Below are 10,292 nucleotides of genomic sequence, written 5' to 3'. Positions count from 1 at the left end.
TTGGTATTTGGTTGGAGAATGGGGAATCTCTGAAACTATTGTTTGCATTAATGACCTTTATTAGAAGTTTGTTGGATGACCTCAGGGATCCACTAGTAGCGTAAGGCTGAACTAAGTTTTTGAGGGTAAGGCAGTTGTCTGGTTGGTGAATAATAGTGTGGGCTATTGTAAGGTGGTTGATAGATAAAAGGTTTGGTAATTTGTTCAATTTAAGCTAGTGTAGAGCTGAGTAGTGAGGTGTTCTGTTAGGGAGGTTAGTAGCAAATCTAGCTGTTTTATTGCAGCGGGTCTCTAATTTGTTTAGGTTTGATTTTCTAAGGTTTGTAAAGATGGGAGAGGAATACAGCAGAGTGGATAGCAGATGTGCCCTGGCCATAGACTGTCTGGAGATATGAGTGAGAAATGAGTTGGCTATGTACAGTCAGCCAAGTTTGATGTGGACCTTTTTGATGGATAGGGCTATGTGTTGTCATATTTTAGGGAATTGTCAGGTGTGATGCCTAGCAGTTCAGTATGGTTAACAGGTTTAATTTTGGTGTTATTAGAGGAGAGGATGATAAAAGGGAAAGGGAGCACAGATGTTTTGTTATTTGAGAATAGCATTAGTTTTGTCTTGTTTGAGTTAAGTATGAGTTGGTTGTCGGAAATATACTGTTCTATGTCTGTAAAGGATTTTTGAGTTCTATGCAGGAGTTCAGGAAGGGATGGAGCTGCACAGATGAGGAAGAAATCATCTGTGTATTGTACAATGGTTGCTAGGTGTGAGGCAGTACTGAGCTTATTGGTGAAAATATTAAAAAATAGTGGCCCAAGAACTGAACCTTGTGGGACACCAACTGAGACTGGCAGTAGGGACAAGATCTCAGTTTGCCACTTGACTGCTTGTTGGCATTCATATAAGTAGCTGTGAAACTACATTGCTTCTGTAAACTTGGAAAGTTGTTGGGATAACATGTTTTGCTTTTATATGCATTTTCTGAAGGATATGAATTCTGAAACACAAATGTTATTTTTCAGTGATTTTCCAGAAACCCATCAATTTTATGAGGAACAAACCAAAAATATAAGACAAAAATCTGAGCATTCTATGGAAATCTGGACAGCTGAGAGGTATGCATGCTGCAAAGCCTGACCTATGGATAATCAAGTTTGGCAATGACTGCACTCTGGGTGCTATTGTATGTTACCACACTGATGCAGAAGAGCTACAGCAAGAACTAGCCCTTGAAAACCAAATGGTGGATAGAGAAAGGGTTCAAACTAAATGCAAAAAAGGTGCAGCATTGTCAAATTTTGGGAAAAAAATAATCTAAAACAGTATAGCCAGTACCCTTAACACATCAACACAGTGACCACCATGTTGCAACAATATAAAAACAACACCTTTCAATGTGCAGAACTACTCCAAATTGGCATTACTCTCCCGGTTTACTATGACGTAAACCAAATGCAGCCAGTCAATGTCCTGAGGGTCGAATTCATGGTTTCCAAGAGGCATATAACAGAACCAGCAGAGATTGACCACAAATGATCAAGATGAATTGTGCACTCGATTATTTGACAAGTGATGTACTGACATTGGAACAGGAAGTCACAATTCACTGAGGAATGGGGAATTAGCCCATTCCCCTCACTGAAGTGCGATCTCAGAGTCGGTATATTAGCCCCCCCCCCCCTGCAAAATTAGTAGAATTAACGTATCGTTGACTGTAGAGTTCAATGGTACATTAATGTGCATAGCAGAAGTTGAGTGACTTCACCTTCTGCTATGTCGAATACATTGAACCACAGTGGTCGATGTATTAATTTTTGCTTTGGTTTACTATTCAGTATTTCAAATTAAGCACTTTGGGTCGACATTTTACATGGTTGACTGAAGCTGATTTGAAATTTCCATAGTAAACCTACTCCCCCTAACCCTAAAGACAGCTAAAATACTTGCAGACAGATTTAGACATAATTTTATTCCAGAAACAGTCATTGAAATTCCACAAATCCCTGAGGTCCACTTATGCAGCGCAACTGATCTCCAGCAGTATCTCATCTAGGTCAAAGGATGCTATTTTTGCTCTGTATACTGCCCTAAAGAGACAAAGTATTGAGCACAGTGTCCCTTTCAATAGTTTACTAGTCAGAAAGATCATCTAGCTAGAAAGTCCCCAAAGGGTCCTGATGAAAAAGACTATTGGCCTAAGAAAAATAGCTATCAAGATTGACTAGGAGCATATATCCCTGTGCTCTTTCTCTAATAGGCTCAGGCTTGAAGATCTATGCCTTGCATTCCATGCCATCAAAGACCCAAACCTAATGGATCTTCTAAACTTTCAGAAGACAAAACATCTATGCAAATACTTGAACCAAATATTTGAACTTCCACTCATATATAAATAAAACACATTGGAGGGCTAGATTCATTAGACAATGATCATCCCATCTCTGGACCAAACTGAACTTACATGTTAAGCATGTTGACATCCTTCTCTCATTCAAGATTAACTTTTTATGATTAGATGGATATCTACGAGTTCATCCATGATTTGACATCTTTTTCTACCTGTAAGTGGGTTTACATCTTGAGGGTGGTATTTCGCAAGTCACACATGGTCTTCAAACTAACTTACATTATAATTCCTGTGGCCCTGTGATCCTACTGTGTAACATTGTACAGATTTTTTTATTTTTTTATTTTATTTTACATTTTGTTGACCGGGAATGTCCGACTAGGTTCCACAGATCCTGTTTTCAGCGGAGGCCCGGGGAGAAATGTTCCAGAATAAAATTAAGCAATGTGCCACCTCCCTGCCCCTTCAGTGAAGAAGGTGAACAGGTCTATAAAAGGAACGGGCAGTCCTCTGGACTGTCAGGTAGTGTGCTAATCAGAACCCACATAGTCACCATCTGTGCAGTGTTTTCTGCTGCATACTGCAGTGAACCCCTGGAGGTGTCCATGCACCTGAGTCAGGCTTTTAACATGCAAAATGCTATCTCAGTGGCATTCCTTGTTGCAATATGTGTTCCACTGTATGTTTCCTCTATAAGTGTGATGCATTCCTTACAGATGTCATATGTCATGGATCTTAGGGAAAAAAATACTAGTGGTGCCATAGTGCTGTAAATGCACACATATATGCTCACATACCTTTATACAAACCTACTAGGTGTCCTTCCCAAATTCTACTTTCCACAGTCTTTGCCCATAGGGCACAGTCCCGTCATAAGGACAAATTATGTACACTTCCAGAATATGCTCCTATAAGGTTTATGATGAAGCCCTCTGATTAGCACACTACATGACAGTCCAGAGGACTGCCCATTCCTTTTATAGACCTGTTCACCTTCTTCACTGAAGGGGAAGGGAGGTGGCACATTGCTTAATTTTATAACACCAAGTACACACAAGTGCACATGTGAGATTGCCTATTGCACAGAGTGCTCCATGGCAATTTCCTACCCTTGTGGTGTTTCTGGGAATTGACTATATTTATGCTTTGTGGCACATGACTGCCATGAACTTTTCTAGAATGTGTCTTGAAGTTGGCTGGGATGCCCATATAGTATTTACCATGTGCCATTGGAATGTCCCAGAGGACAGTATATTGATACATAGACAAACGGTTTCTAGAAGGACAGAATTACAATACAGACTGAATGGTGGAATGTAGGATTTGCACATCACACAGACAGACTGCAACGGCTTTCTATATAGCTGCTGTCTCTCTATGAATCTATCTATCTATCTATCAATCTATCTATCTATCTATCTATCTATCTATCTATCTATCTATCATTTCCTGGTCTGAGAACTGGCATAAGTGAAGCATTGCCCTCTACCATTCTAGCTATCTACTGGCCACTGGCCACATCTGTATGTCATCAATTACTACTACCTGCAACACCCCCACCTACAGGAATTATTCTACCAGAAACTGCAATAGCCCTGCCATTATGTAATATTTTTGTATATATTTTTTGTGTGATCCATTGACCTCCATCCTCTGTCTGGGTTAGATGTTTCACGTCTCCCATCAACCTCATTTTATGGCCTTTACTCGATAGCCATTTTTTAAAAATGTATATCAAAATCCATGGTGGACTATGGGCTTCACATCCTCATCTCTCTTCTTAGACTTAATAAATGCAGGTGTAGTAGCCATGGTGCCTATCATGCCTGCATTCAGCATTGTGCCATACAGATGGGGCTGTTGTACTACATGGCATTTTGGACTTGCAAGTCCACCTGTATGTCAGACCTGGGATTACAAGCAGGCTGCTAGGTATTGTAAGGTATTGAATTGGTTGATCATTGTGGGAGAAGTTGGATTTTACAGTTCAATGCAGTGATAGCTGAACAGTGGAGGGTGTTCACAATTACTATGCCACTGTCATTGAATCTGACCCTGTATATAAGACTTAATAGATATGAGACATATGCGCAGAAGTAACCATACTGAAATAATACCCTTCATGTATTTTTGTACATTTATATATCTGCCATCTATTATTTATTTCTTTTTAATCTTAGCATGATATTTTAGGTAGGATGTTAGGTAGGCTATGCCATCATAGTTTTATTTAAAGTGTATTGGTCGTGTTCTGAAGCAAGTGCAAGTAACAAACCTTTGAAGTTATATACATTTTTTGTTAGAATATGCAGTACCAGAATATACCTTTTTGGTGTAGAAAGTGTTGTTTTTGCATTTTATTTTGTTGTAAAGACAGCCTCCTTATCCTGATTTTTTCATGGTTTTGGCTCAGGAAGGAGAGGCTTTATCATTCTGAAAAAAAAACATTTCAATCTCACTGGACAGGCACTGCTGTCCTGCTCTGAGCATTGTTATTCTGTATTTTTATCCATTAGATGAGAGCATAGTGCTTCTGCTTAGTAAAGCTTAGCAGTTCTCAAACTTGTTCATTGGTCTGTCTACAGTATGATAGTGAATGTGTGTGTGTGTGTGTGTGTGTGTGTGTGTGTGTGTGTGTGTGTGTGTGTGTGTGTGTGTATGAGTATGTGTACAGGCATGTATTTTGTGATGGGTTGGTATCCCATTCACAATGACCCACCAGGGGCGGCCCGTGCTATTGGACTGCCAGACTGCAGCCCCCCCAGCTGTAAAAAAAGAAAGAAAGTAATAGAAAGTAAAATAAAATAAAATAAAATACAAAGAAAGAAAATAAAAAAAGATCGCAAGTAGCAGACCTTCTTGCATACGCGCTAGCAGCATTTCCGATATCCAGACTGCTGCTGAACCAGTCTGGAGCATGCAGAGACTGTCTCAGCAGCAGTCCGGATTAAGAAGCATTCAAGTGCAGAGAACCCAGAAGTCTATGCAGTTGTAACTGCATAGACTTTCACTGGAAAGGGATTGGACTCGGACTGCAACGTTGGCAGGCTGGAAGTCTCGTCAGGGAAGGACATCTCGCGGGGCTTTCTAGTGCTCCAATGAATGAAGCTATGGAAGGATGTAGTGCTGCAACGAACGGACCTGTCCATGTGTGTGTGTGTGTGTGTGTGTGTGTGTGTGTGTGTGTGTGTGTGTGTGTGTGTGTGTGTGTGTGTGTGTGTACACCTTGGGCCCAGGTGGCAAGAGGCTGAATTCCCTACCCACCACCATTTGTAAAAATGTTGCAGATTTTTCCCTCATACTTATTCTGTTTGTGATAAAATCTGTGGTTTCTATATTTTTGTGTCCTTGCAAAGCCAGCAGTGCATTGGTGCAGTGGTAGCATTGTTGCCTTACAGCTACATGTTCTCTGGTTTGATTCTTGGCTGGGGTGCCTTACCTTCTGTGTGGAGTCTGTATGCCCTCTAGTATCCTCCCATCTTACAAAGACATGTGTCTGTCAGGAGTGTATCTCCTTGGGCCTCTGCTAAAAATTAGCTTTTGTTCCAAGTCAGACTTTCCTGGTTAACAAATGTTAAAAGTGACACGCATTTGAATATCAGACTTCATATTCTTCAGAAAGTGCATGGTAACACAAAAGCTTTTATTCTATCAATTTTCTAAGTGTATAAGATGGATATTTGAAATTTGTCCCTATTTTTTGGACTGTATTCCCCCATTATTGGCATCATCCAGGTTTTGTGCTAAGGTTGAGAGCTATGGTAAGAACTGAATTCACTGAATATGTTTGGGGGCTATATTCCTTCATTACTGGCTTTGTCCGGGTGTTTTTTGCTAAGAGGTTGAGAGCTATGGTGAGAACTGAATTCACTGAATGTTTGGGGGCTGTATTCACCCATTATTGGCTTTGTTCATGTGTTTTGTGCTAAGAGGTTGACAGCTATGCTGTGGTAAGAACTGAATTCACTAAATGGTAGCCATTTAAGTTTCCGTCTTCCTCTTTCACAAAACAGCTGATTTGGCATAGTGGTATGTTGCTCTGACTGTTTTGCACAGGGTCCTGGGTTTAAGGCTTGGCAGTGAAATGTATGGTGGTAACACAGCATTTTATTCTAGCAACTTTCCAACATTATACAAGCAATGTTTAAAATGTGTCCCTGTTTTTTGGGCTTTTGTCCCCCCCACAATAAACTTTGGCTTTTTCCAGATTTCTTTGTGCTGCAAAGTTCAGAGATACAACTGAGTGAGTAGATTTTACAAGGAGCTGAGAGCTGCAGGGGAGCAAAAGTTTAGTGCTGCTTATGCTGAGACTTTTTGCATTGTTAATAGCACAACAGGTAGTATACTTGCTTTTGATGCAGAAGGCTGTGGGTTCTACTCCCACAGTAGATAGATGCATTGCTGATACTGTACTGTGTTGCAAAAGGGGTGGATGCCAAGATATCTAGTAACTATGAACCTGTTATCAGTTTGCCATCCATTCCCTATTGCAATATTGCTAGCTTATTATTTTTTTAGTGTAAGATAGGCAATTTATTCCTCAAGGGTAACGGGCACTTTATTTGTAGATGAAACAATGAAATACAAAATTGTTTGCTAGCAGCAACCTCTTCATTAGTTACAGAGCTCTTTAATGTGGAATTATTTAGATGACATTTACTTCTTCAGAGATTGTGCATATGTACTGATACTGGTGGACTGTAGAAGTTTGAGTAGACTTTTATGAAGGAAATGTTCTGAATTGGTCAGTTTTGTCATTACTGGTGCATGCATTTTGTTTCATTGTTTACTGGAAAATTTTCAAAACAATAAATTTAAAACACCCTCTAAAACTGTACTGTATTGTACAAGGAATATAATTTAATACAATCAGGAAGGTGTATGAAAGAGAATGTGTATGTTTCGTGTGCAAGGGGACTGTGATTTGAAAACAGCCCAAACCCAAAGTTAATCTGCCACTGGCAAAATGTACTTTCTTTGAATGTGGGTTTCAATGCTGTTTCAGTGATTGTGAGTTTTCAAGGGCAGAGAAGTTTTAATGCTAAGTTTGTTCTCATTGTGAGACTGCTTTGCTTTGTTTAGCAGATATGATATCTATTAGTGTTTGCGCTGTAAAATGCAAAATAAAACTTTTAAATGAAGTCCAAATCATTGCAGAAGTAAAGCAGTATGCACATTCGTGTTTATGGTAAATGGGGTGAAATAGCCAAGTAATGGTTCATTGGAATGGCTGTAGGGGGGGGAGCTCCATTCGACCATGATTTTGTGAGGGGGGAAGGGCAGCAAACTCAAAGACAGCCCCGGCTGAACTATACCTCTCAACTGTCCAGATTTTTGCAGAATGAATAGATTTTTGCTTCTTATTTTTCGTTTGTTCCTCATAAAATTTGTGATTTTCTGTCAAATCATTTAGGAATGAAGTCACTAAATAATGACAGACATTGAGTTTCAGACTTCATAACCTTCAGAAAAATGCATGCTAAAGCAAGACCTGTTATTCGATCAACTGTCTCAGTTTATACAAGAGCAACTTTTAGTACTGTTTATATGTTCCCCCCATATATTTGGCCTTGTCCATATTTCCTGTATTAACAGGTTGAGAGGTACATGCAAATAAATTGCTTTATAGAATTAGGCATATCCGATAAACCACTCAACTGTCCCCGATTTTGGCTCAAAATGTTGCTCTTCCCCTAATAATCCCTCCACAAAATGGCAATTTTGGAAGAAAACATGGAGGGTTTACAATTAATAAATAACTGTAATAATCAGTTATAGATTACTTTTATTTCAGAAATGCACGTAGATTATTTTATTTTGTCAGCTGCTCAAGTTAGCAGTACTAATATTAAAAAGTGTCCCTTCTTTGACAGGTTCCCAGCTGTATTGTGTGGGTATTTTATATTTTTGAATCACATTTTTGGTCCATTTTTCATAAAATTGTGCTTTTTTTGGAAAATTAGTGGCAAATCATTAAAGACTGAAGTTAGAAAATAATGACAGACATTTCAGTTTCAGATTTCATACCCTTCAGAAAATTTATACTAATGCAAGACCTACTATTATCTTTCTAAGTTTATAAGAGCAATATTTAAAAATTGTCCTTATTTTTGGGCCTTTGTCCCACTTCTGTGTATGGCTTTGTCCAGATTTCTTGCTCTGAGGTTGAGAGGTATGACAAATGTGTCAGGGCCATCGCAGTCAGCCAGACACATTTCAAATTGTGACATACGTGTTCCACTCCACTCCCCCATGTAGTGACTCTGGATGTGTCCAAGCAAGGCAAGGAGCAGTTATGCAGTGTAAATGTGCAGACTATCGCCCCAAACAAGGTAGACACAAGTACTACAATGGCTTTTCATCTGTCCTTGATTTTGCAGAATGTTCTGGTTTCTATCATATTTTTATACTGTTGATTTATGCTTATTATTATTCAGAAAGTGCCTGTTGCTCTGTATTTAATTAGCAGTGCTTTAATGACCATCTGGTAAGCTTGTCTGAGATTGTAAGATGCAAGTAAGTTTTAATAAGCATACTGTTAAAGAATTGCCAACATTGAAAGCCTTTCTGTTGTTGCCATGCAGAGAATACTTACATAACTAGATAACATATAAGTGCTTCTGCTTAGTAAAGCTTAGCAGTTCTCAAACTTGTTCATTGGTCTGTCTACAGTATGATAGTGAATGTGTGTGTGTGTGTGTGTGTGTGTGTGTGTGTGTGTGTGTGTGTGTGTGTGTGTGTGTGTGTGTGTGTGTGTGTGCGTGTGTGTACAGGCATGTGTTTTGTGATGGGTTGGTATCCCATTCACAATGACCCACCAGGGGCGGCCCATGCTATTGGACTGCCAGACTGCAGCCCCCTCAGCTGTAAAAAAAGAAAGAAAGTAATAGGAAGTAAAATAAAATAAAATACAAAGAAAGAAAATAAAAAAACGATCGCAAGTAGTGGACCTTCGCGCATACACGCTAGCAGCATTTCCGATATCCAGACTGCTGCTGAACCAGTCTGGAGCATGCACAGGATATTTAGAATTGTTCCTTCACATTTGCTCAGGTTGCACTACTTACTGGCTCAGTTTGTCTGAAACTGCCTTTATTTTACCAGGCAACTTATTGTCATGGATCTACAGAAATTACTCTCCGGTTTGTGTGCAGACAAAGATGATATTCAGGTGTTTGGCATTAGGACATTGCAAGCGGGTTCTACTGAATGTCACACCTCAGATCCAGTTGACGGTTGCTTTTTGCTGTTCAGCCAGTTGGGCAAAAAAGTTAAAACATTAAGGACAAATATTTGGCATTTAAAATTTTTTAAAGCTTACCAAAATCAAAATATAACCCCTAGGGGTCTCAGGTCTAAGGTACAACCATTGGTTGGTACACCTGATGACATTTTACTTAAGGATTGGCAACTAGCCCAGCAACAAGCATCTATGTCATTTGTCAACATATTTTTTGATTTTATTTTTTATGACAGAACAGTTCAGGCTAACATCGCAGAAGTTGAAAAAATATGTAATGACTTGAAAAAGTTTGAAGAGTATACCAGTTAGGACAATCTGAGCAAGTTGTCTGAGGAACTTATGGCTCTTGAGAATAATTTAAAGGCCAAGAAGCTACATAAATTCTCAAGGGACAGGGAGGATTATGATAAAGGCAGACAGTTTGAGTCGCATAAGGGGTTAAGGTTTGCCGAAGGTACTAAGAATCCAACATATGTTCGCAAAAAGAGACCAAGATCCATACTGAAAAAAGGTGTTTTTACCAACACCACCTCCCGTGAGGAGTCCTCTACAACAGACACGGAATCCATAAGTATTGGTGATTCCCCGGATTCTAAAAGGGGACGTACATATGAAGACCCTTTAGGGGTAGGAAACACAGGGGAGGAAGAAAACACAAGGGTAAAAAGCTTAGAAGACCTCTTTTTGTCAATAGTGAAATAGACACT

This window comes from Protopterus annectens, chromosome 10.part0 (genome assembly GCF_019279795.1).
Source record: "Protopterus annectens isolate FY-2018-M chromosome 10.part0, PAN1.0, whole genome shotgun sequence".
Taxonomy (NCBI): Eukaryota; Metazoa; Chordata; order Ceratodontiformes; family Protopteridae; genus Protopterus; species Protopterus annectens.
Note: the sequence above shows the minus strand (reverse complement) of the source record.